The 27,044-nt window shown below is 31.8% G+C and overlaps 1 protein-coding gene across 1 annotated transcript in view; it reads right to left on the reverse strand.

Moving 5' to 3' along the window:
• Positions 1 to 26,592, reverse strand: part of LOC123698517 (hemicentin-2-like) — a 110,995-nt gene extending 84,403 nt beyond the window's left edge. The window contains exon 1 of the mRNA XM_045645170.1: positions 26,335 to 26,592. The gene's annotated coding sequence lies outside the window, so the exon portion shown is untranslated. The remainder of the gene's footprint in view (positions 1 to 26,334) is intronic.
• Between the last annotated feature and the right edge of the window lie 452 nt (positions 26,593 to 27,044).

Genomic DNA, 27,044 nt, shown 5'->3' on the forward strand with positions numbered 1-27,044 from the left:
GTGTAACAAAAGAATGTTCACACGTTTCTTGTACTATCTACCAAGTACGAAGTATGGTCTAGAAACAGTTTTCTTTTTATGTTTTTTAATGTTTATTGTACTTGTAGAGAGCGAATCTTCCGACATCTATCAATGTGCTTTGTAGTGTATAATTTATTTTTAGCATTATTGTTTTCGGTGTATAGTAAAGACAGTGAATTAAAGCTTACATTATTAATAAAAGTCTGAATTTGATATGTTCACTGTCATGGACATTTATTACATGTATTGTGGTCTATAAAGATCATTTTCAGCTGTGATAAAACATAATTATTTTGTATAAATATTGTAAATTAAAACTATATATCGTTCACGTGTCCAAGACAGATGTTGCGCTATGTAATTAATATACATACTAATTACCTTGTAATATAATATCACCTACAGAACCAGTATTCAGGAGCCAATCGCTTTTGCATAATTCAGAAGATCAGCTCTAAACTTTAATACTATGTACTATGAAATAAATTTATAATTTCTATACTGACTGAAATGTCTTACAAGAAAATAATGTTTTTCTAATTTCCTACGAGAAAAACGTAAGTTTTGTACTAAATTTGTAAATAAATACTTGGCCTGAAACACAAAACTATAATCGAGACTGAAACCTCATAAGAGATCTGTGTTCCTGCCGTAACAACAAACGTAGGGTGCTGATGATGAATAAAATAATGAATTAAAGCTTTATTGTACACACCAAAACAATGAAACAACATTAAGTAAAATATACATAAATTGCACAATAGGCGACCTTATGGCTACAGAGCCATCTCTTCCAGGTAACCCAACCAATGAAAACAGTAACTAAGAAGGAATACAAGTAGGTGGTGCATACCAAAGCAATATATATACAGGGTGTAATCGTTAAGTGTGCACAAGCGACCATTCCGTAACTATTGCAGATGATGATAATATTACCTATATCAACATTTCTTACCTTTACGTGATTGAAACAAATCACCGTCACATCGCTATATAAACGTAATTTATCGATGCACTACACACCGCTCCCGTTCAATGGACGTATTGAAAAGTTCCATCTATAATTTATCATCTATTGTTAGCTGCACACAATGCCCTGGTAACTGGCAAGACGTTGTCTAGATCACCATAAGATCGATCCTGACCGGACTCGGCCATTGTTGACCGAGTACCGATTAACACATAGCTATTTAGGTGCTCTAGCCCTAACTGCATAAATGGATTTGTACGATTTCATGTGTATTAATGCAAGTGAATGCAAACAGTTCGGTTTGGATGCGGCTTTGTTAAAGTGTAGCAAATTGAATGAATGTAGGCAAATTGTAACAAATAGCACGGGATGTATATACTTAAACGTTTCAAGGTACTTATGTATATCTAAAACTGAGCATAATATGTAAACACATTGAAGCGGTATGTTCATGATTCGTTGACCAAAATTGGAATTTGTAGTAATAGTTAGTCTTTTTAAATATATGAGTAAAAAATTCTCCAACATAGCAATGTTAATAATAATTTATTTCAAGTACAATACATAATCTTGTAATACGTCTTAAAATCAATACTTATTACTCATATTTTTGCTACAGTACATTAATGAATTAAAATGAATATAAACAATTAACATGAATCTCAATTCATGTAATTAACATCAACGGGATAAAATGCGCTCTGTTAATTTGATTGATTAAATATAAGTATCGAGAACAAAAAAATAAATAAATTTAAAATATTAAAATTAAAGTTAATCCAAGGAGCAATAAAAACAATATTACATTACCTATGTAGGTTACAAAGGCATGTAAATGTATATATTACGAACTACTCGGTAACAAAATCCATTTCGAAATTAGTATCTAAATTCACAGTTCACACTAAAAATGTCTAAACAGTCAAACATTACCGAGCAAAATGAAAGTTTCGAAATTAAATATTTAGGAAACTCGATTCATTCGAATTTGTTAAATGTGAGTTCAAATATAGAGACACATAATTATTATTTAAATACACGTAGTAATAATGAAGTGTTTGTTTTAAATATGTTATTAATATCTGACCCATAAAACATTTATACATTTTTCGTTGTAGCTCCGATGGCTTTCCTCGATAAATGATTCGAACAAAAACAATTTTTCAATTCTAACCTGTATCCTGGGATTATCGCGTTAAACCAAACAAACAAATTCAGCTCTATAATATTAGTATGGCTTTATAAAACTGTGAATATTCATTAAAACTAATTATATAGTTCCATTTTTATAATCATAAGACTAATAACTACTTAAATTATCTAAGTTAAATTGTGATCTTTCATGAACGGCCGTTAAAAACGTGACACGGTAAACATCGCATCCACAACACACGCGCGTATTGGTGCACATAAATCCCACTTTATGGGCAGTTAAACGCTTGTTATACGAACTCTGTGAGTATCTCTTTATATATTACTACTGAATAATATTAACAACGCATTCCGCTATAATTAAGAACAATTTATCTACCCTTATGAGCTTCTATGTAAATTGCTTTTCGATTCTGATTACTCATCAATCTCATCATGCACACATTTGTGGTTCTGATATTTCTGAATATGTTGTTGCCTCAAAATTTTCCTCGCTTATTAATATTTGTGGAAAAATAATTGTATTTCCAAAAATATAAAGCCGGTAATTATTTATCTTGGAATATTATTTTGAATATAATTAAGTTTACATTCAATAAATGTTATATTTAATCATGCCTCGAAAATCAATCATCATAATTAAATTTTGTTAATGTAATATCAAAGGAACAAAAGCTTCGAATTTGAAATGAGCAGTTTATCGTCAAATTAACTGCAAAGTGTGTTTACAAAAGCAATGCGAAGTTTGCACGTGTTTGCGACGGCTCTTGTCCACAGCACAACATAGTAAAAGGCTCTGACTTTCCTTTAAATGCTGTGCAGGATTCGACATATCCGATAGGTATTAAATTTATATATTTAAATTGCAAAGAAATATAATTTTCACGTAACATTGAAAGCATTGAAAACATTGTACCTACGGTATTTAAAACTAAAAGCCGCTTTGCCCCTTTAGATATCATCGATTATATTAGTATGTATACTTTCATTGCTGAATTGATTTACGTTATATATACAGGGTGTAATCGTTAAGTGTGCACAGGCGATTATTCTGTAACTATTACAGATATCAAAAAACTTTAAACTGATATCGAAAGTATTTAACCTAATGAGTAAAATGGCCATAATAAATTTTTAAAAATAAAACGAGAAATATCTAAAAAATTAACTTGAAACCCTCCCATACATTTCGTATGAGATACGAATATCCCATGTACATGGGTTGATCCAAAAGTAATGACAATCAATTTTAAACAAGGTCATTACAGTTATAATAATTATGTAGTTCTCTAGATAGTCTTCTAACTAGAAAATATACTTCAATATTTTTTTCCTAAACTTAAAAAAAACACTTTGACTTCATCCACAAAAACCCCTCCACGCGGCCATCACTTCGCTGTCGTCTTAAAATAATTTATTGCTAAGAAAGTGTTTCTTGTGCCGAGGAATGAGATAAAAGTAAATAGGAGCTAGATCTAAAAAATAGGGTAGGTGTTCAAGCATTTGGAATGCCGTTTTTTGAATGGCAGCCATCGCAACTGACGCTTTGTGATCTGGTGCGTTGTCTTGGTGAAACAGCGTTCAGGTCCGCAGTTTGCCATGTCTCTTTTCCTTACTAACCTACCGCAATCTTTTAATTTGGTCTGTTTAGAAAGAGCCTAATAAAGTGGCTACCTTTTTAAAATATTCAACCATAATTATTCCTTCAGCGTCCCAAAAAACTACCGCTTTAATCTAACCTACTGATTTTCACTTTGAATTTCTTCATCGTCACTTTGGAAGCTTGCATCCAGGACATTGATTGTTTTTTGGTTTCAGCATAAACATGGTGAACTCGGGTAACGTCCATGATTACAAAACGTGACAAAAAATTATCCTGATATCATTAAAAATTTAGAAATTTACCCTCTACATGTCGAATCGTTGTTTCTTCTTTTCGTCGGGAAACATTCTGGCACGCACGGTTCACATTCAAATTAATGTAAATAATTGGAAACGTGGCCTGTTGATATGATTTTTTTGTGATTACTTAGTGAATACATGAGCAAGCAAAAAACATTTATTTTATATTTTTATGTGCACAGGAAATACCCAATTATCATTACTTTTGGATCAACTAAGTACATTTAATATGAAAGATTTTAGCTTTTTCTTTCTTTTTTTGGTTTTCTGCTTTAATTACTTCGCAAATTTGAAGGGAAGTTCATTTAGAAACTGTAAATAGAGCTCCTCATTGTATTGCACAATGAGGACATCACTTCGAAAATCTGCTATGAATACAAAATGTATGGGAAATAAAATGTATGGGAGCGTTTAATGTAACATTTTTGGATATTTCTCGTTTTATTTTTAAAAAATTATTATGGCCATTTTACTCATTAGGTTAAGTACTTTCGATATCAGTTTAAAGTATTTTAGTATCTGCAATAGTTACGGAATAATTGCTTGTGCACACTTAACGATTACACCCTGTATATGCTATAAAAGTAAAATTAATCTTTTTCAAGATTCTATCACAAAATGTAACACAGGCAACAAGAATGCATTGTGTACGGTTACATTTTTTAACGTCACCGTGCAATCTCGTATTCTGTTTAGTAGCACAGGTTAGATACTAGATAGTAGGTACCTATAAATTAAACATTCTATAACTATTTCACAAATTAATGTTTATAGATGATTAATTGATTCATTTTACTTTAAAATTTGATCAGTACATGCATTAAATAACGTTCCTATATCGCGGTTTATATGAACATTTTTACCGCGAATATTATTAACATAACGTTTAATTAAAAGTTAAGTTATTTGTTAACGAGCGTTGTTAACTCGGTCAGAAACGGACGCAATGAGCTGGGAATAAATTCAAATACGGGAAGCCCTGGAGTTTTGCGAATTAATATATTATTATTTTCATGAAAGTTTGATTATGAAAGCTTTTAATCAAAATACTTTAACTGTTGTTTTACTAAAACTCAAACGAAATCATATATTTATTATTTGTCTACATTGATACTAAAACTCTTAATAAAAATATACTTGTTTTAAATGTGTTTTATTTAATTTTGTTCGAGAACCGCTTCATTAAAATACCCCAAAATTCCATTGAATGGAGGAGGTATAGACGATGTTACAATAAATTGCTTAAATGTAGGTACCTATATTGAATTCGCTTTTCTATTGAACATTAACTGTCTTAACTCTACAAAATAAAGGCACCATTAACTTCACTCATTGAGACCATTAAAGGTTATTAATATTATTATATCAATAAATAATATTTATATATTATATAAGTTGATTTGTGAAAATGAACGCGATGAGACGGGAATAGATTTCATTGATTGATAAATGTGAATGATTGCCTGAAGATTATAATTAGTCTCGTGTTATTTACAGAAATCAATAAAATAAAGACCTTTTATTACAAAAACTTAAATATTTTATCTTAACGAATATTATTATGTTACGATATAAGGTTACAAAGCTTAACATCCAACGATATTGTTAACGAGCTCCATTTAACCTCTTATTTTATCCTTTCTTCCTATTTAGCTGTTTTCATTTCCACTTTTATTACATTAGCGCAATGAAAGAGAAAATATCAGGCACATTTAAATAACATTTCGCGTCAGCAACTCGGCGACTGAATCGGGAAGTTACTAACGACGTAAGGTTTTTACAGCTCTCTGTTGTGAAAGTTAAGTCGTGCTCAACCTAAAGCATAAAGTCTATATTATACTATGTCCAAGGGTTCAGTTAAATATCATCGACACTGCAACGTTGCAAGTATATTTTAGTTATAAAATATGTTTTGTTAGACAAGAATTAATGTATCGATTTAAATAAAGTATTTTGTTGTAAAGCTGTTAAAAAGTATAGAATGTGTATTACCTATTTACTATTAAAGTCTTTAGTTCCATATTGAATATATAAATAATATATATACATAGTTGCCTATGCTATATTCTAAAAATGTGGAAGTCATATTTCATTTAAATATCTACGTATATTTCGTCATATTATGTAAATAATGTACGGAGCGCTAGGTTTAATTGGTTTAATTGGTAGATTTATTGCGAGCCCTTTTATATGCAACATAGGACCTTGTGGACAGTCGTTACTCATATTTCTCAAGTTGTTTCGCAATGAACGTCAAATAGTTTATAATATCTGCTCCAACATATGTATTTAACACTTACTGTTCTGTGGTATTTAAATTATAAGTGATTCCTTTTGTATTCATTGTACTCAATAAACTCTATAATTTATGTCTTTGTAAAATTCTTACTTGAGAAATTTTAACAAAATTGTGATACAGTTTTGACACTGTTAGAGGTAGCGCGCACGAGCAACTTTGTCTCCGCAACTATTTTGTCTCTCCCAAGTCCCACCCATGGGCTAGTATGAAAGTGCGCGCACGTAGCGACGCAACTCCCCATACAATTGATGGAAGAGACAAAATAGTTGCGGAGTCAAAGTTGCTAATGCGCGCTGGCTCTTAGATCGTATAGCAAAATTAAGTTTGAAATTGAAGGCCTATTATGCTTAAAATGATGACTGTCTAATATCCTTTGTCTAGACTTGCTCCGTTCTTGAAGTTCAAAATTTAATTAGCATTCTGTTTCTGACTAACAAATTATCATAATACCTACTGTTACGCTTTGAACTTATAAAAATATTTTTATAAGGATTTCAAATTTACTACGGTTCATCAATCAGGTATATTTATAAACATAGGTCCCTTTGAATTACGTCGACCTTTATTCAAAAACAACCATATTTTAACACTCACATGTTTTTAGATTTTGTAAATAATATATTTATTTTCTTTTAGGAATTTATATATGCGGGAGTAGAGTCTGTGGTAGAGTAGATATTTTTTTTAAATGTGTGCATGATCTGTCAGTAGCAAAGAGGAACTATTAAAAATGACGCGATTGGCTTAAAGCCAAATCGATTTGTAACTGCGCAGAAAAAGCAATAAAAGTTGAACGTGAATACATGATAGCAACGGAAAATAGCTGCATTCGTCATAGTGCTTCCGTGATAACATTCAGTGTTTACAGGCGAGCCGCGACCCCATCGTCTTGCAAATTGTATGAAACCATTTATCAAACAATATTGAAGATTTATGAGAGCATAATGCTATTGTTACCTTTTAAGTCTTAATAATACGGAATTGCTAATGAAAGTGAAGCTTCAATCCTATAAATGACAATTGTTTATAGATAAATACTAGCGGTCCGCCCCGGCTTCGCCCGTGGTACATATTAACGTTTTCTCTACATAAGAACCATCCTCGTACTTCAAGGAATATAATAAAAAAAGAATTATCGAAATCGGTTCAGCCGTTCTCGAGTTATGGAATTACAACGAAAAGTGGCATTGATTTTTATATATTAGATATTAAGCTTTCCGAATAGTAGATTAAAAAAATCCTAAATAGAACGTTTAATAGACATTATCTTATTCGGTAAATAGGTACCTACTCCACGACGATACGATAACATACATATTTAAAAAAAAGAACGCCAGGCTTATGAAATTTCACCAAAAGTAAAATTACAGGTAGGTACAATAAGCTGGCTTACTGATGATGAATGTCTTACGACGTGGTCTGGCTACAAAGTAGCCATGCCTCACCCTATGGATACATAAGCCTCTAGCTATATATACTAGCTGTAGTACAAGTCCTATAAATATATATCTATAGATTGTAGGGCCTTTTTTTCTCCAAAGAGATAGTGTCTCTGTCTCATGTCACTAAGAGAAATTATTTTTACCATACTAATTATACACATTATAGATATAAATATGAAGATATCCAGTTTTATTTTAATCACAATAAATATTACTTTATTTCTTCATACAAAAAATACACGAGGATCGTACTATTGTTATACTTCGTTATTGTATTGCCTCGTGGTGCAAAAGTTCCTTTTGAATTCGTTTTGTATTTAAAATTATTACTTTTGCCTTTGACCAAGTGCCTTTGACCGAAACCTAAAATATCAAATATGAATTCACTGATGTGAAATAACTCTTTCAATCATATTAAGTTATTATAACATTAGTAAATTTTTCCACCTTCTTATAATATAAAAATGAATCCCAAAATGTGTTGGAAAGCACATAACTTGAGAACGGCTTAACCGACTTTGTTAATTCTTTTTTTTATAATATTCTTTGAAGTACCCGGATGGTTCTTATGTAGAGAAAGCGTAAATATGTACCACGGGCGAAGCCGGGGCGGACCGCTAGTTTGTAATAAATATAACTATGACATATTGCAAGCTTTATGAATACTGACCTAATATCTATGAAAATTTCAGATATTTTTGATAATAAATACATCAAAATATACCGAACCTAGAACTTCTATTTTAAAATACCATTTTAATTTGATGAACTTATATACAAATTTTCTCTTCTCTCTTACATCGTAAGTCGTAACGTACCTTTAGAACAAAATAATTTCTCATTTACATTTCGCACACTCATCAGCTACTTCTCCGTGTCTGAACTAAAATTACTTCAAAGTTGAACTAAATCACTTCTCGACTTCCTCAGTTCATGCATGAGTCATGACACAAACTTCACCCGTACCTTAATCTTGCAAGTTTAATACGAATGTTTTTATTAGAAAACTGGTCAAATACTCGACACTCGTTTAATAAAACATCACATGTGTAAAGTACGTTTTCATTCGTAATGTACTTCCAGAAAAAACTAATTCGTTGTCACAGCTACAAATGCTTTAAGTCAATTAGTGTACTTAATATCTTTTCGGAATTTATATGAAGTAAATTACTTAATGTTATTTAATAAATTCTAGTGGAATTTAATTAAACGTTACATTTGAATCTCAAACCGCGGCAAATTAAACACGCTGCCGGTGTAACCTCACAATGTATTTTTTGAGGTAGAAAATCTTTCAACGAATCATTAACGCCCACTTAAAATAGAAATGTCTTCATAATTTATAGAGGCAAAAATAAAAGAAAAATTAAATTAAAGTGAAGGAAAATTCTTAAGATATTTATAAATTTGTACTTTACAATATTTTCCGTTTCTATGGTAATCAGGATAATGGAATAACGTTATAATTTATAACAGATATTTATTGTAGCCGACTTCTACAACGTAACAAAGGGTAATAATAGCATATTTATATACCTTATTTTTATTGATTATAAAATGATTGAAATGATAATAAATTAATGTAAAATATGACCAAAAAAAGACAAGATACAGAAAATTTATTTACTGATTCATATCGAACAAAATCAAAATTACAAAATAATTTTAAGCAGAAGAAGAAGGTGATTCATCTTGCATAATTAATCAAGTGAATAGGCAATTAATTGAGATACTTAAATGTTAATTCAGATTGAAATTTTGTTCTTAAAATATGAAAATATGCTACATGACTAAACACGAATACAAAATTTACAAGCTATATTGATAGCTATTTCACAACAATATTAAGTAAACTGTTGTGAAATAGCTTTATCAAATTAAAAATGTGTAACACCATAAAAATGGGAAGATCAAAAGTCAGTTTGTATTTTAATCTAAAACGGAATTCCGTAATGACTGGATATCGATAAATAGAGAGGACCAGATGCAACGAGCGGTATTGCCTATTCTATGACAAACGATCTGGTACGATATTTGTTCCGTGTCTCGATATATCAAGCCAATAGAATTATTATTGTGGCTACGTTGGTGTAAGTTATTTAAATGTGCGATTAAATATTTAAATTGAGATTTTTTTTTCTTCTTTTTAGCGCAATTATCTTGTATTTATCGTTAAAAATTAAATGTATGATCCATAATAAATAGGCTCTATTTTGTTTAAAAAATTACCGTAATTTAAGTTTTCTTTCTTAGAAGAGAATCTCTATTTTGCATTAGTTTCCATTATATTAGTTATGTTTGATCTTAAACGTCAACGTCGTTTAAATAGCAAGCAAAACAGAATAATCTAAAAATGCCTGCAATATAAACACTATCGTAAGTAATACCGCATCAGAAGCGTATGAAAATGAAAATCCTTTCAATAGCGTCATGCAAAATATCATAGGAAGCGGGTTTCTATTACCTCCCGGATGACACATGATCGTCGTTCGTGTGCACGGCTTAATTGAATCAATGGAGGAGTGGAAAACTTAAATCCATTATGCGTTTTATTACTTTACCAAGCTGTGTGATCTATTATGATATTTCATGGAATATATGACACTTCTTTTTTAAAGCTCTACTTTTAAGCGTTTATATTTGTTTTATAAATTTAGAAATTTCCGTTTATGCTTCGAAGAAGTTCTCTCTAAAGGCATGTATGTATGTAATTACGTCTATGCGTAAATGATTTTCTAATTTAATGTAGTACTTTATAAATAGAGTATTGTATTTATACATTTTACATATATACATACATTTTACATTCACAAGTAGATTTATAAAGAGGTAATCTTTCTTAATATAATATAAATTTTAACCAAACATAAACAATAATGCAAAACATTAATCATTCCAACCTTGGATCAATTTGTTTCCGCATAATTCCTAGCTCATCGTCTATAATCTCATTAAGAGTATTAAAAAGATACTACGAGTAGAAGAGCGAAAATAGGTGCAATATTTATTTATCGATCCACTCAATATCACAAAAACCAGTGATTCTGCTAACACGCTTCGATCTAGTCTATAGAAAGCAATGCTTTTCACTCCAAACGTTGTAGTTCCAATCGTAGTTTACAATAGACCTTTCAATTCGACATTTTGTAATCGAAAAAAGGAATTTGAATTTAAGAAAAAGAATTGAAGTATACGCGACGGTTACTATATTTACGGCTATCTTTTTGTTATAAATAATTATTAGAAAGCTGTATATCATTGTACTACGCTGCTACGACGTAGCGCATGCTACGACAAATGCGTACATAAGTGGCATTATATTACCTCTTTTTTACTGCATCCCATTTTACAAGCAAATACGATACAAACACACATATCAACAACAAATACTATGAAACAAAATATACAATCAAGCGAATAAAGGCGACAAATTCGAAACATAATAAACACATAATGCAAACCAATATTACGTTCCCAAATCGATTTCGCGTTGTAATTCAACAAGTTATTGGCGGTAAATGAAAGGCGAGAATAATCTTACATAATACAAAGTGGGGACCGTGCAGGTGGCGGGCCCGGTAATGGCCCGACGACTTGATGAATAGCTGAGGACGTGGCTTGAGAGCAAAATACACCATTCTATATCCCTCTATAAAATATTACTCAAATCCCACGCTAACATCCACTAATTTTATGTATAGATTGCTTCAGCCCTCCCGAAATTGGGACGTCAATAAATGATTTAATTTCGAGAAAAAGATTAAAGGATATCCTGAATTTAGGGGATTAATAAAATTTTATTCATCGACTTTACATAATAAACATTACAAATTCTAATTTAAAACAGATATATTTTCAGCGTTGAAGGAAAATACTTTCATTAACGGTTCACGAAATGTTTACTTTGTTAACATAACATTTTTTATGAGATAGGTTCTTAAATAATATCGATAGGCATAAATCATAATCAGTCATAATATTTCTTAATGTAGAGCAAACCTTTTCCTGTAAAATACTCAAAGTTATAAACTGCAGATGATATTCGGAAATTCGGAAGACGAGATTTATTGAGACGGCTTTGATTTATGGTTCATTCCACACGTGGGACCAAGGGTTCAAAGACAAAAAGAAAATTTATTTAAGGACAAGAAACAACCGGGTTCCTTTATATTGCAGTTTCTTTGAACAGGAACCAATCTTATCAAGGTTCACTTTTACTTAACACTGGCATAAAACGAGCCGAAGCTTTGAGGTAAAGCAGCTCATTCACTTCAAAGCCTTTTCGAAAGAAATTATTTAAAAAACTCAATTGCTTTGCGTTAACATACAACTATCTCTAAGAATGATATATGTTTGTAGTAACATGTAGTGTAAGAATAAAATAATTGAATTGCAGTAAATTATTTTAAGAATGGAGTTAACTACATAAAAAATAAATATGAAATCCTCATCCGCGGTTTCTGAGAAGTTACGAAAATACCTCCTTCCATAAACAAAACTGTAAACAGCTTAATGCAGTACAAATTTACAAGTAATTACACTTATTTGCATGCATAATTTATGACATATGCACAAGAAACGGATGAAGGAACATATTTAATGTTTACACAGAGTGTAGCACGTAATGTTGAATTTCTCATATTACAACTCCGCCACGCTATTGCCAGTTAAATAAATCAATGTCATATTCCACATCCCAACGATCAACTTATATGAAGAATGGGTTCTTACAGAAATACCTTCAATCTACAGACGAAACTATTTTAAACCACAACTTTATACAAACTTTTACGAGAGGTCTGAAAACTTAACAGAATCCGATCAAATCAATTCCACTTGAACATAAAGGAGATGTAGTTCTTGTGACAACCTCAGAAAGTTTTTACTAAAACTATTTCAACAATAATGATGAAAATCTTCATAAAGTCAAGACAATAACAATCTCTTTAGCCACAATAACTTTATATTATAAATAGCATATTCTATCGGTTCGTTTATAACTTTTTTTTTTCGTCGTCGTCATCGTCGTCGTTTCAGCCGTGGGACGTCCACTGCTGGACAAAGGCCTCCCTCAAGGATTTCCAGTACGACCGGTACAGCGGCTCCCTGCCACTCGGACCAGGTCGTCCGTCCATCTTGTGGGAGGTCGTCCCACGCTTCGTCGTCCAATTCGTGGCCTCCATTCCAGAACCTTTCTGCCCCAACGGCCATCGGTTCTACGGGCTATGTGCCCCGCCCATTGCCACTTCAACGTACTAATCCGGCGAGCTATGTCGGTGACTCCGGTTCTCCTACGGATTTCCTCATTTCTGATTCGATCTCGTAGGGAAACTCCGAGCATGTTGAGTTTCGCCAACACATTATATAAAAAGCTTCACAAATATAATAGACAATTTTCGGTGATGTATGAAAGACATAAACTTAAATTTACATTAGTATTATTCAAACTCAAACTCAAACTCAAACATTTATTTATTCAATTAGACTTCTTCGAGAAGCACTTTTGAAACGTCAATACATATTTTTATCATTTACCACCGATTCGGAAAGCAGTATCTATGGAGAAGAATCGGCAAGAAACTCCATAGTTGCTCTTTTAAATCATTTCAGTATTACAATTTAATTTTACAAAATATGTAAGTAACCGTACGTATATATTATCATAATATGCCAAAGAACTGTCCTGCGGTTCTCACGCGACAACCCTCCATGGGTTATTATATTTTTATTATCTTCCATCTGGATTTAACTTGAAATAGTTTTAATCCAAATCTGCCACATATTTCAGCCGCGTCATGCATATTCATGACAGCTACTTACTTTGGCATACGTAGAGGTAATGTTAAAACAAATATATGCATAATATATATCCTATAGAATATATACTATTTTATTATAAAGATCTTACCCGATAGAAACGTTTAATATAACCGAATAACTTTATCTCATAAATCAGTATATGTACATTTCGTAGGCTTGTCTCAAATATTGCGCAGTACTGCAATGAAGATAGATGAAAGTTTGACCTTTAAATAAAAGATCAAAGGTCTGCCGACAATATCAGAATGTAAATACATATTTATATATTCTTATCCTGAATAAATGTATATAACTTTTGTCTGTTCTAAAGACCTTTTTGTTTGATTAATGCTAGCAATCAGAATTTTCAATTGAGTTCAATCTTTTTTTACGCACGTCTCACTTTCAGCACCACTCAAATATTTTTTAATATCTTGTCATAACTACTTCGTTTTAAAATAAACGATTGTACAATTTCAAATGAATATCAACGGTCTAAGTCTATTATGGTAGTTTACTAAATAATTGGTCAAATGCTTCCCTAATAATACATCTAACCAATTCTAATTTGAATCTAAAATATATTCAATTAGCGGAGTTCAGGCATAGTAACTCGCAGCGTAAGATCTAATATTTGTCTTATAAACAAAGATTACTAACTTCACCAACAAAACTAACCTCAACTGCAACTTGACTGAAATTTGCATAAGCCGAGCTATGTCACAATGAAGAGAATGCCAGTGCATACTCCTTATTCTCTTAGACATGAGAGCTAAAACTTCCTTTGCCGGAACGATCCATCATTGTTGCACTGTTCCCGCATACAAGAACGCGAATAGCTGCTTATGTAATTATGTTCCATTAAATATTTTATGAAGCTCATAATCCTGTGGGTACAATATATATATATAATACAATTGTTACATAAAATCGATTGCTTTTATGTCACATCGATACCACTGATAGATATTTATAGACAACACTGATCAATAATTTCATGTTATTTTTACTTCAAACAAAAAAAACACTCTCCTTAATTTTTTCGTAACTCTATCATATCTATTTAAGTAACCGCATATTTATAACATGTGTAAAGCCTAAACGTATTATTTAGTTCAAACAGTTAATTATTATTCACGAAATAACACAATCATGCCTCATACAGCTTCAATTTACTATTTCTTTTATCTCGCTAGAGCATAAAAGTTTAGTAAATCGTAACAAAGGAAAATCGAGGAAAAAGAATACGTTTTCCAGTTGAGTAGAATTGAGTGTGGGGAGGAAAGGAACCATAAAACAACATAAATGGGACGTGAGTCGTGCTTCAATTTACAGCATGGTCTTAGCCAACTTAGAAACCGCTCGCGCTAAGTTTGCTCAATTCATGCTACCACTCCAGCTCTCACCTACCGGAACCGGAGTTGCCGCACAATTGAATATGAAATATCGATTAAACTTCTCACGGAAATTCGCTGTTATTAGAATAAAACTTAGTCAACTTACATTTAAAGAATAGCATCCCCAGTTCTAAGGTAAAATAATATTGGGTAAAGAGTACTGTTTTCTGTAATTGTTTGTGTGTAAGTATACAATTTTCATTCTTTAAAAATAATAATAAAATAGTATTATTAGATTGTGTTGTCCTATCTCCAACACAATCTAATAATACATACAAACATAAAAGTACTACGTTAAAATAAAGGCATATTCAGATTCTGAACCTTTTTTCAATCAGTAAAAATATAACAAAGTTCTACTTTAATGAGACCTGGTTAATAGATAGTTGTTCGAAACTCTAAGAAGGGTTTCCAATAAGAATTAAAGCTCTGTTAGTACTATGGATTAAAGCTAAGTAAAGCTCATTATTAGAAAGTTTCTCATTATACAATATATCCTTACCGTCGTCAGGCCATAATTATTTCAACGCCGTTCAGTGTACTCCAATTTAACGGACTTGAGCATGGAAAATTCATTAAATCACAATTTATTTTGAAACACATTATAAAACAATTTCACGATAATAAAATTTGGCAAATATGTTATTAAAAAATTCTTCGTTTAAAAAACATTTTTTATTTTAGGCACAAAATACTCTTACAACATAATGAGTTTTTTTAATCATACTGCAGTGTTGTGACACAGCGTCTATTAAAAATGCAATATCGCTGAGCCAAAATAAACAGGAAGAAATAAATGTTGGTAAAATATCGAAATGAAAAAGAACAGTTACCTGTCTTGGGCAATACAAAGCTATTATATCAAAGAAGATTGTTAGAGCGGAACGTGTGCAAAGTGAGTCGTCTTCATAATAATCGTTTGTCGGAGGACTTACAATAAAGCTCCATAACGCTGGGTCTAAACCGTCGACTCTCTCCACGAGGTTCCTTTTAAATATTCTCCGACATGGCGCTATCTTCTAACATGAAAGGTTCTGACGACGTTTTCTACTCAAATTTGAATAAGTAATAAGCCTATAAGCTTAAGATGGTCCTCGTGAGAGGTGATTGCACTTTAAAGTGTAACATATTATATCAATTAATGAGTTAGAAATATTGAACCAGGAAAAAATAATAGTGTATGGTTTTATGTTATGAAAAATTTTAATTTTTCAATGCCTATTTTAAAATTATTCATATCACGATCAACGGATACTTTCGATTTTGATCCACGTGATATTTTCGTTCCGTAAAACATTTTTTCGTAAAGCAATATAACCTTTACAGTGAAAATTAAGCAACGGAACAATAAATTCTTGACGTGTTAACTATTCTCGTCTGCGCAGCGCAGTTACAATTTATATATTTTTTCTTTTAAAACGAACAAAAGCGAGAAAGTCTGTGGACACAGAAGACAAAGGATGGTTAGAAAAACATTGTCTCGGGAGGTGTCAGCGTTACTCCGCCATCACGGGCAGGTTCATGATTAATTACTGTGGAGATTTATGACGTAGAAAACCGATTTCCAGTGTCGATAACAACGTAATGAAGATGAAACTTGCCCGTACAATAATACGGAGACAGCTCTCTCAGGAAAAACTAGAGGCTGTTTTTTACGGCGCGTAGGTAGAATACGATCATTTATAATGAGAAGGATGACAACTGTAATGTTTGTTGTCACTTAAACTTGTGACAAGTTGTAGTAAAATAAAGTTTTTCAGATAAACAAGCTCTTTACAATATTTTGCTGTTTTTCATATGGTCAGCGCGTTTTATGGAATTATTCCCTAGGCTATAATTCCATAAGACTTAATTCTAATCCGTAACTCAAAATATTAACACCTGATAAATAAGCATCTTTTTTTTGTGCTTTAGCTTTATTTTACCCAGACCTATCGATATTAGGTATCTATTTTATAATGTTAAACTAGTAACTACTCCAACTTTTAAAATCCATAAGATTTATTCCCCGGTTATCTTGATAAATTTAAAATATTATAAACTATTACCTCAGTTAATAAATTACACACGACGACGCTAAATCTGGATTTGACGTTCATCGGATCCAAGACTCAAATAAAGAAAGGCTTTTTTAAAATATTAGACTACTCACTACTCTTCGTAGTATTCTAGAATCGCGGGTATAAATTTCCTGCTCTCGACTATCCTAATGTGCGCTCGACATTTGGTAGAACCCAAACTTTTTCTCAGTCATTCCCAAGACGGCCAGTGATAGATGGCATTCCTATAGACGCCTGAAGCGCTTTTTATCCGTCGCTTGTATTTTACCAGAGATTAAACGTTAATAAATAACATTTGTAAGCTTATTATTACCAGCAGTTGACCTACACAATTTCGACCAGTTTTTGAAACATATTTTACTATCCAACACAAAAAAATACATACCAGTAGTTCTTATGTTTGTAAACACACTTTTCAGTTTTATAATTCTACTTAAAAGATTTTTTGTTCTCGGAATAAAGAGCACGTTTAAATTTACACCATATATTTTACAAAAATAATACGATAAATAAAGGATGATGATGACTTATAAATAAACACCGCCTCAATACGTAGTATTAATATTTTTAATCATCACTTTTCTTGTTATTAATTGTCGTAATTATAACTTTGTATTGCACAGGAAACCATAAATTAATAGGAATTGTCCGTAAACTTTTAACAGGATCGTCATATTTTGCATATTATGTCGCTAAAATAACACGGTACAAATCCTTGTTAGGGACGAAAATATTGACAATAGAATTTGAAATTCAAAATTTCATTAAAAGCTGACTTTAAATCATCTTGATAATAATCGATTTTATGGAATTCCTTGGAGAGGAGAGATAAATGAAATTTGTTACAAAAGTTCCATTGGATAGCTCTCGGTCACGATATTAAATTTATGCCATTAAGTGGTATTCGAGGTATGAGCATTTAGGTTTAATTTTTGATTGTGAATTCAACAATGCTTAAATACTTTCGATTAGATTTATGTGGAGATACCAATTATATTGTTTGTAAGCATTTCAACCTTTAAGAGTCTTGTGAAGCAGACTTATGGCCAGTTTATTATGAAGTGAAACTTCTTTAGGCGCGTTGAGAATTAAATTTCATGGTCGCGTCATGGCAATACCGTCACGTCATGGAGTAACACGAAGATTATGGTATCTTTGAATCTTGCCAAAGACTTTTCAGTTCTGACACGTGTCCTCGGCTAAATTAATAATATTTCTTATATAAAGCAAAATCGTTTGAGAACAAAAAGGAAGCCAGCGGTTACCCGCCATTCACAACTTTTCCACGTATAAGGTAAAATAATGAAAATGAAATGAATGAATAACTGCTAAAAATAAAGAGTTGATTTTCAATTTCTAAATTTAAGTTATATTCTAGCATTCAAAAGAAAAAAATGAGTAATTGATTTTAAATCATTTAAAGTCTCAACCCGTTTCTTAATTCAAATATTTTGAAATCAAATAAATTTCTACCAAATGAATTATATAATACGTATAGTTTTCAAAATTATAATACATATCTAATTGGACGATAAAAATAATTAAACTAAATTGTGCAACGCCCATCGCCCATAACGCCATTTTGTTTTTGAAATCGCGTGGGTGATGCACGCACCCAGTTTTATGACTTAAGATTTTCAACATGTCTGTCTTATTTTATGCTTCGTAAAACTTTTATTTGACTTTTATGTACATGTCTTATCGAGCTTACGGGCTTAAATTATAGACAATGACAAAGGTTACGGAACAAAACATTTAATGAAGTACATTTTCTATACATATGAAAGGTGATTAATTGTGATAAAATCCAAGAGCCTTAGTACCTACGACAATTTGATTGAAATTCGGTATGCAGATAAATAATTAAAACATTACCTTATAAACCTATTACATCATAGACGTAACGTATATGTATATTGTATAATATTAAGATAGAAATCTATGTACTAGAAATAGTAATATGGAAAAAAAAAACATTTCTTAATCTATTAGAAGACAAGATTGAATGGAAAAAATATTACAAATAGGTATAAAAAGACTTTCAATATAATTTATTTGACCGAGATTATTAACGGGATAATTTTGAATTCAATATCAAATGTACTGGTTAACGATTTCCTGCTGAATGATCATAATGAACGCCATTGGTACGTGAGAAACGCGTAATTATTTCCTTTATCGTAAACGTATTTATATAAATACTTTCCTTCCTGTAAACATACTTTGATAGTTTCAGAATTCAACTGAAATTCAGTATCAAACAGACATCGAAATAGTACAAAAATATCCGTTGACCAATAGGCAAGTAAATAAAAACGAGAGGTTTTTGATAGAAATAGGTACCGTAAATTGATTTGGGCCATGAACGCTAGGTTTCGGAATGTTTTACTGACGTCTGCGTAAATTACTAGAGACGCTACAAACGGGCGCCTTGATCGCAACGGATAAAATTTTATTTGTAAACAAACAGAGTAATTGACGGCACAACGTTTTGTGTAAAATATCATAAAATTTATGAAATAGAATCATTGGCATTACGAACCATTTGAATAATCACATTGCAAATAGACCGTAGAAACAATTACCTATCGTAAAACTCATATCCTAATATTACTATTATATTCATTGCTTATAAAAGTTATAATGTGTATTTGTAAATTGACTTTTAAATAACCATTTGAGGCAAGCCCCCAGTGATATACAAAAGATATATCTTTAGTTTTCCTGCACAGCCTTGCACTTTGTTACTCAACAAACAGAGTATTGACAGGTAAATTGAAATGACCAGAACGGTATCTCGACAATAAATACTAAACTACATATTCCAATCTCGATTGTAGCGTTTCACAGAGCCATCAATATTGTTTCAGAACTTCTAAACTATATCAACAACGGTTTTAACGTAGTTTCTCTGTATGGTTTAAATTAACCAAACTAGTACCCAATTTTAGTGATACGTCAACACTTGCTTATCGAAACGCAGTTTGTACACCGGAGACATAATCGATTCAATATGTCACTTTCATTATATGCTATTATCGTAGGCTATTCTTAAAATAAAATAACAAAAGACAATCGTGAAATTTTAAGCAGTATTTCAAAATCTAATTCGTATAATATGAATAAAGTAACTACCACCGTCTACCTGTAAGTTCTTATTCGCATTAAGGCAATTTAGCAATGTCACAAGCCCTGTCAAATTGGCGAGTATCTAAGGTGGGTTCAGCAAAAGTGGGTAATCTCATAGAATTTCTTTAAGCGCTATTCAAAAGGGTGTTTCGATGGAGTTAGATCGAAGGGCTTATCACACCGCCACAAATCCACGGTCGGACCGCAAGGGTTCGGAGCAATGAAATAGATGGTGCCAGCTAGTTCGACCAGATAACCATAATATATCAACTTGATATGCAACCGAGTTTACGGTAACCATTATTGATTAACGTAGAGCTATTATTGATTAGGATTAGTAATGTACCTGCTAAGAAATAGTGCTAGCCCAATAATTCAACGAGCGAACTATATACCTGTCGATGATACTACATCAGATTATTGAATAAATTGTTAGCTGAATGTTAAAGCTAAAAGATAACTTCTATTCATTTCTCACCATTGCGATTGTGGAAAGGATCAAATTACAACTTTACAAAATATATAAGCTTGACCCATATCCATTTTTTTTAAATGAGGTTATAAAAATTATTAACATTTATTCTTTGTTTTTTAAAACCTAGGTATCTCTTGTTTGATACATTCCAAGCTGCGAACTAACAACATTCAAAAGAAAAGAAAGAGGCAAGAGTCTCCTTCCAAAAAAACTTTTTATCTACGAACACTGTAGGGTAAATAAAAACAGTAATTCCAAAATATTAAAATATAAAAAATCCATAAATAAATCGCAATATGGTCACCCCTCAGTACGCTGGTACTAGGTGGCGCTCTGCTGATTGTGTGGTCGCTACAGTCGATTCGATTTAGTGTTTTTGAAGCCAACGTGCGGCCAAATGATTTGCATGTAGTTCGAAATTAAGAAAGCCATTTCAGGCCATTTCGATCATTTTGCCGTCAACAACATCAGTGTCCTGGGTATTTGTAACATGAATACGGAAAGCGTTTAAGACACAGTCAATTTGAAGTTAATAAACATATTGAAAATGGTATATTTGACATAGGTAACAACCATATTACATTTCTTGATATATATTTACTTAAATACCACCAAAATTAATTGCAATACATTTCATTATTTACAACCAATCTCGATAAGCCTATTCTTTTATTTCCCAAAATCATAAATATAATATCAACCACATTCAAACGTAACGAAGCCTAGTACGCTTAAGCTCTACAGTCAATAAAATTCTAAGCTCAACTTTGATTTACAAGCGAGCTAAGCGCGATATTTTTATTCCGCCTCACAATAAATGTCAGTTAAGGGTGCTTGAAAGAAATTGCCTAATATGTCCGCAATGTACCAAAAGCTTTTGAGTAGCGAATAGTTGCATCGCGCAAAATGGGGGCTCTAGATTAGTGACGTGAATTCATGCCGCGAATTCACGGTATAAGTCATGTCGTCCATATAACACATTCATACGACATTTGCAGTCGTTCTTAACACCTGTCGTCATATGGACGAAGAAGCTGCTGCCCAAATTTCTATGTTACTATGGATTAATATGGTTACTATGGCACGGTGCTATGAAATACCGACTCTGGTCACCTGAACCTCTCAAAAACCGTCCAAATTTACGTTCACGTCTGTTCATGGAGCTTCACGGCACAAATGTAGAGTCACCATTATAGAGTGCGATCTTAACGGACACTCTGCGCGATTGGACCCGCTTCCGTTCTACTCTATCTGTGCCCAAACTAAGCACATGCTTAAGTAGGAACTTTATTTATTATTCATAAAGCTTGAATTTGTAAGATTTAGTTTAAACTCATAATGTAGATTGAAATGTTATTTTATTTAATTATAGGTAGTAAATATTATTGTATGAAGATGAGTGGTGTAAGACACTCTATCTAACGCTAAGTGATGATGTCTTATCTCTAATCATCAAAACATTCTAATAAAAACTCTTTTATTTACGAATGATTCTCGTAATACGGGATGAAGTTATTTTCAATTGTGAGAGATAATGAAATACACAACAACGACTGGTATCCATTCCACCGACCTCTTAATTTGTAATCGATTAACACTAAATTGTAAAACACGACACGTATCTCATTATTTATCACCGTCTCCAAGCCATGACACAGAGAGGTGCCTTTATAGCCTCTAGTCACGTATTCGGGGAGCTTAACAAATAAACCTTTTACTCCTAATACACCCACTAAACGAATGAGATTATCCAAACAATCGAATAGAATAAAATTTTGTTTCTCTTATTTCGAGTAGTCGTTATTAAAATTACCATACAGTAATTGTATTCCTTAAATGCAATAAAAGGGACGATGAAAATCCGAACCTAACAATGGATACATTTTGCACGGACAGGATAAGAATCTTGACTCATAAAAAAGTAAATATAAGGAGCCCAGACTTTGGAGTGTGCAGTGCATAAATTGCCCTCTATCTGGCCATCGCCTGACCCTTAATGGGCGTAAGGTGGGACAGATCGTTATCGTAAAATGGGATTTCTGTGGTTACTTTGTCGATACAAAAGAAATTTTGTAGCTCGTTTGTGAACTACTAATGTAAGTGCGGATAAATCGATCTGTATTCACAAAGACTATTATATTTTTAAAAGAACATTTCGTAAAATAAACACATTAGTTTCATTGTTACATTTATGATTATCATTATTGATAATTGATATAAAGTATTTGGTGTTTAATCACCTATTTGTATGCTTGTGTGTTCTTAATAAGGTTCTTAAAAATCAAAAGCTGATTTTATCTTGCCAGACTCCATGTACCTAAAAATCTATATTGTTATCTATTGGTATGTCATTAAAAATAACAAAATAGCATAATTACCTACAAAATAATGTATTAAATAGATAATTTCAATTTTATATTATATTGTAAAATTATAAAGAAAATCATAATAAAAGTTGATAAACTGCTGGCAACCTAGTTCCTTGATGTTTATCTCCATCGAGTTAAAAGTTGCAGGCGCTTAGTTGCTTAAGAAGTAGTAAAGAGAGACTTCGCTTACATTGTTGTGAAGTATCACAATCGATCTACGAATCTATTTAAGAAATATTAACTTTAACATAGTGCACGTGTAAACTAATTATACTTTGAAATATTGTAACTGGTTCAAACAAAATAGTTAACAAAACAATCCTACTACTATAAATGCGAAAGTTTGTGAGGATGCATGGATGTCTGTTATTCTTTCACGTAAAAACTACTGAACGGATTACAATGGTAGTGATGGCTGTAGACCCAGAATACGACAAAGGTTACTTTTATCCCGTGAATCCCACAGGAAAGGGAACGGAAATGCGGGTTTTTCTATGAAAATGCGGGCGAAGCTGCAGCGGAAATCTAGTCTTGTATAGGAAAATACGACAAGAAAATATAAAGTGTTTTTTTGTTAAAATACATTAATTGTGAAAAGCGAGAGAAGAGCAAAAAGCGAGAGATAGACAGACAGGCCGAGAAACACACAGAGTTGCTTTCGCATTTATAATTAATATTAGTAGTGATAATCTCGCTTCTTCTTCGTACGAAAGCTTCAATTTTTCTATTCATCATAGTTTCTTGTATATGAAGGCGATATAATATCTATGGTTTCCCATCATTGAGGTAAAAAACTTTGCTATAGAAAGCTGTTTCATTAGTTGTTATAAACAAACAACCTTGTATCTAAAAGTTTGTGCTCTGGGCGGCCCTAGCGTGCCTCCAATAAATCTATGTTTATAAGGAAAGTTACAATGTAAACAGCCCACCTGATATATTAATTTCTTGCATGTTCGCATTATGTTTAAACTTCATCGTTGTAATAGATACCATCATAGATGATTTCTAACCATTACGGTAATGCGTAACTAGCACGCTCATTTGAAGCAGTTATAATTCGTAAGCGTTTATAATATACAGCATTATAAATTGTTATGGAGATTAGAAATAAATGAAACTTTAAATCAACACAGTCTTATCACTGTGTATAAGTTTTTTCAGACAATTTTCAAAGAACAAATGTAAATATAATTAAAAAATGTTCTATGGTTCATCAAAATAAGCTTTAATTTTATTTTTATTTAATTTTATATGAACAATTAAATAGCAAATCATGGCTATGATTTCAGCTTTAATTTCTTTTCACATTTTTTAATTTTTTCAGTCATTAGCTTAACCCAATGTACGTTATGATTACATTGGGTTAACCTAATGACCTTTGTATTGCTTTGATTGACGTCAAATGATTGACGCCGGGAATGGTTTCTACGGGAAAATGAAAATATTGTTTTTATATTTTCTTCGTAATTTTTACTTTGTTTTCTCTGCATAAAATACTTCCTTGTGAAAACTATGTAAAAACAAATTGCCGAATTGGTAGCGCCGTTCTCAAGTTTTTGCTTAGCAACACTTTTGGGGATTAATTTTTATTTATGAGGTACAAAAGCCACACAGAAATGTTTGAACAATTTTGTAAAGTATTTTAGCTCAGGTTTTGCAGTAGTATATGAGTCACAGAGAGAAGGTCAGGCTTTCATAAGATCTAACGTGGCTTCGATGAAGACGAGTCGAACAATAAAAGAAAATGCTACGGTCGAACACCAGCGCGCCGCAACTAAACGTTGTAAATTTAACTAAAAATATATCTTTCGTGAAGAAAAACAAAGAAGACTTCCGAGCGCAATGAAATTTATGCGATGTGCGGTGGATTAAAAATGTTTGCCGTGCCCTCAGGCAAGGCCTCGGCTTTATTAGAGCTTGTTTCTGGGATATTCTGATTAATATTTACCTTACACTTCTTGGGGATTGTAGTTCGTTACCCTTTTCCTTACTAATTGGAGTCCTCGGCAGAATCTTTTGATAAGCTAATGTGAGAAACTGAGAGTAATTTTAATCAGGAAATGTTTAACAATTAATTAATATCTTTAATGAATCTTATCTTCTTAATTAAATATCTTATATGTATCGTTTCTGTAACGTGTGACTGTTGTTCAAAAGATGAATGAAAACGCATTATCTAAATTGATAGTATGTATTGGATCAATTTTCTATTTGTTTATTTTAAATACGAAAACTTTTCATTCACATAAAGTCACAAGCATAACCAAAGCAATCAGATACTATTATAATTGTTGATTAATATCATAATTAGATACTTTTACTTTGTACTTCAAAAACAACGATTATTCATTGATCCAATGTATTTCGCGAGCAGTTTAAAAAGTTTAAATACAGCATATAATATTACCAGAATATTCTATAACGCTTGCATAGTTGATGTATCCCTTGTATTAATTATGAATAATGACGACAATATTAATTCATTAGCAAATGGAATAATTTATCACGGATTAACCTGCATAATGAGTTGATTAGTGCGTTTGTAAATAATTTACGTCCTGGTTGGTTTTTGCTAATTTTGCATTGTTTATGAAGGCCCTTGCTTATTTCGAATTATACGAATTCCGGGTATTCCACTAATAATATTAAGGGTTAAACCTTTCGGTTTTCACCGACCACGAGTGGCCATAATTAATAGTTTGAGGTATAGGTACCTATATGTATATCTTATTAAGTTACTTAGAATATGATATTTTGTATGTATCTCCCTCTGTTTATTATAACTGAACTGAGAGTATTTTTAGTAGCATTATGATATCTATATCTTCTATTATAAATCACGCAGCACAAAATATAACTAAACATTATAAACGTGAATGCAGTACGTTTCAAATGGTTATGCGCAAAAAACCTCAATTGTCATAAAAACATCTACAAATGAGAAACAGCAACTTACAACACTGCGTTACAATTAAACATTTAAATAACAGGATGAAAGCCCCATTAATACTTGTAATGTCTGCAGCCAAGAAATTACTATTTTGCATACTTTAATATCGTAAAGCAAGGAGGGTTCAGCTGCTAGGCAACTTGAATTTCCATTGCAATTCTACGTTTACAATCCTCTTTAGCGATTATATTTCTTGATAGAAATCTCTGCCGACAGCAATTCGTTTGTTTCAATAAATTATTATATAGCATTAAGTAGGCGAGTGTAAGCTGACAAGTGCAATTGCTATAAACGAGATACGAGAGAGCCAAGCCGCCAGTTGTTAACACTTCCTTAGCACGCCAAGTGCAACGACCCACGTCCACTTACCAACACTACGCTTGCTTGCACCCACACTGCTATTATAAACACCGCATTATCTCATCATGTGTTAAATTAAAACAACCTGTCTTAATATGTTCACATTAAAGCAAGCACACGTCGGCACTTAAATCACTCTTAATTATTATTGTCACGATAACAAGTTTGATTAATTGTCTGTTATCTTAAATTCAAGAGTATGTATTAGTTAATTGAAATCAAGCAGCAATTAACATTATTTGAAACGTAGTTTTTAACGTTTTAACATCAAATTTTAAATGAAGTTTGAATTATTAAAACTAGCAACAGAAAATTAATTCTCACTTATAAACGGAATAATTGGCATTGCATTTTTTGTCGGAACCAATCAGCATTAATCTATTAAAGTGCAAAACAATTATCGCGAAGCGTGATAGGAAACAATCTGGTATGTAATTTGTATCTGAAATTGGTAGCAGTCGACGGCATACGCTGCACTCAGATTATCCCTCGTATAAAATTAGACTCACGAATTGCGGAAACAAACTGCTGAACGATTTTGTCCATTCATATCAAACAGAAATTCAATTCGATTTTATTAAAATATACAATCACTTTTATTTCGACTTTTTGATCATAAAAATTTATTGCTCTACATTTTCATAGTTCTATGTTATTTTAATATTGCTTATTCCAGACGATAAATAAAATAAAATTTATCATTTTTGTCAACGATTTAG

Source organism: Colias croceus, chromosome 16 (genome assembly GCF_905220415.1).
Source record: "Colias croceus chromosome 16, ilColCroc2.1".
Lineage (NCBI taxonomy): Eukaryota > Metazoa > Arthropoda > Insecta > Lepidoptera > Pieridae > Colias > Colias croceus.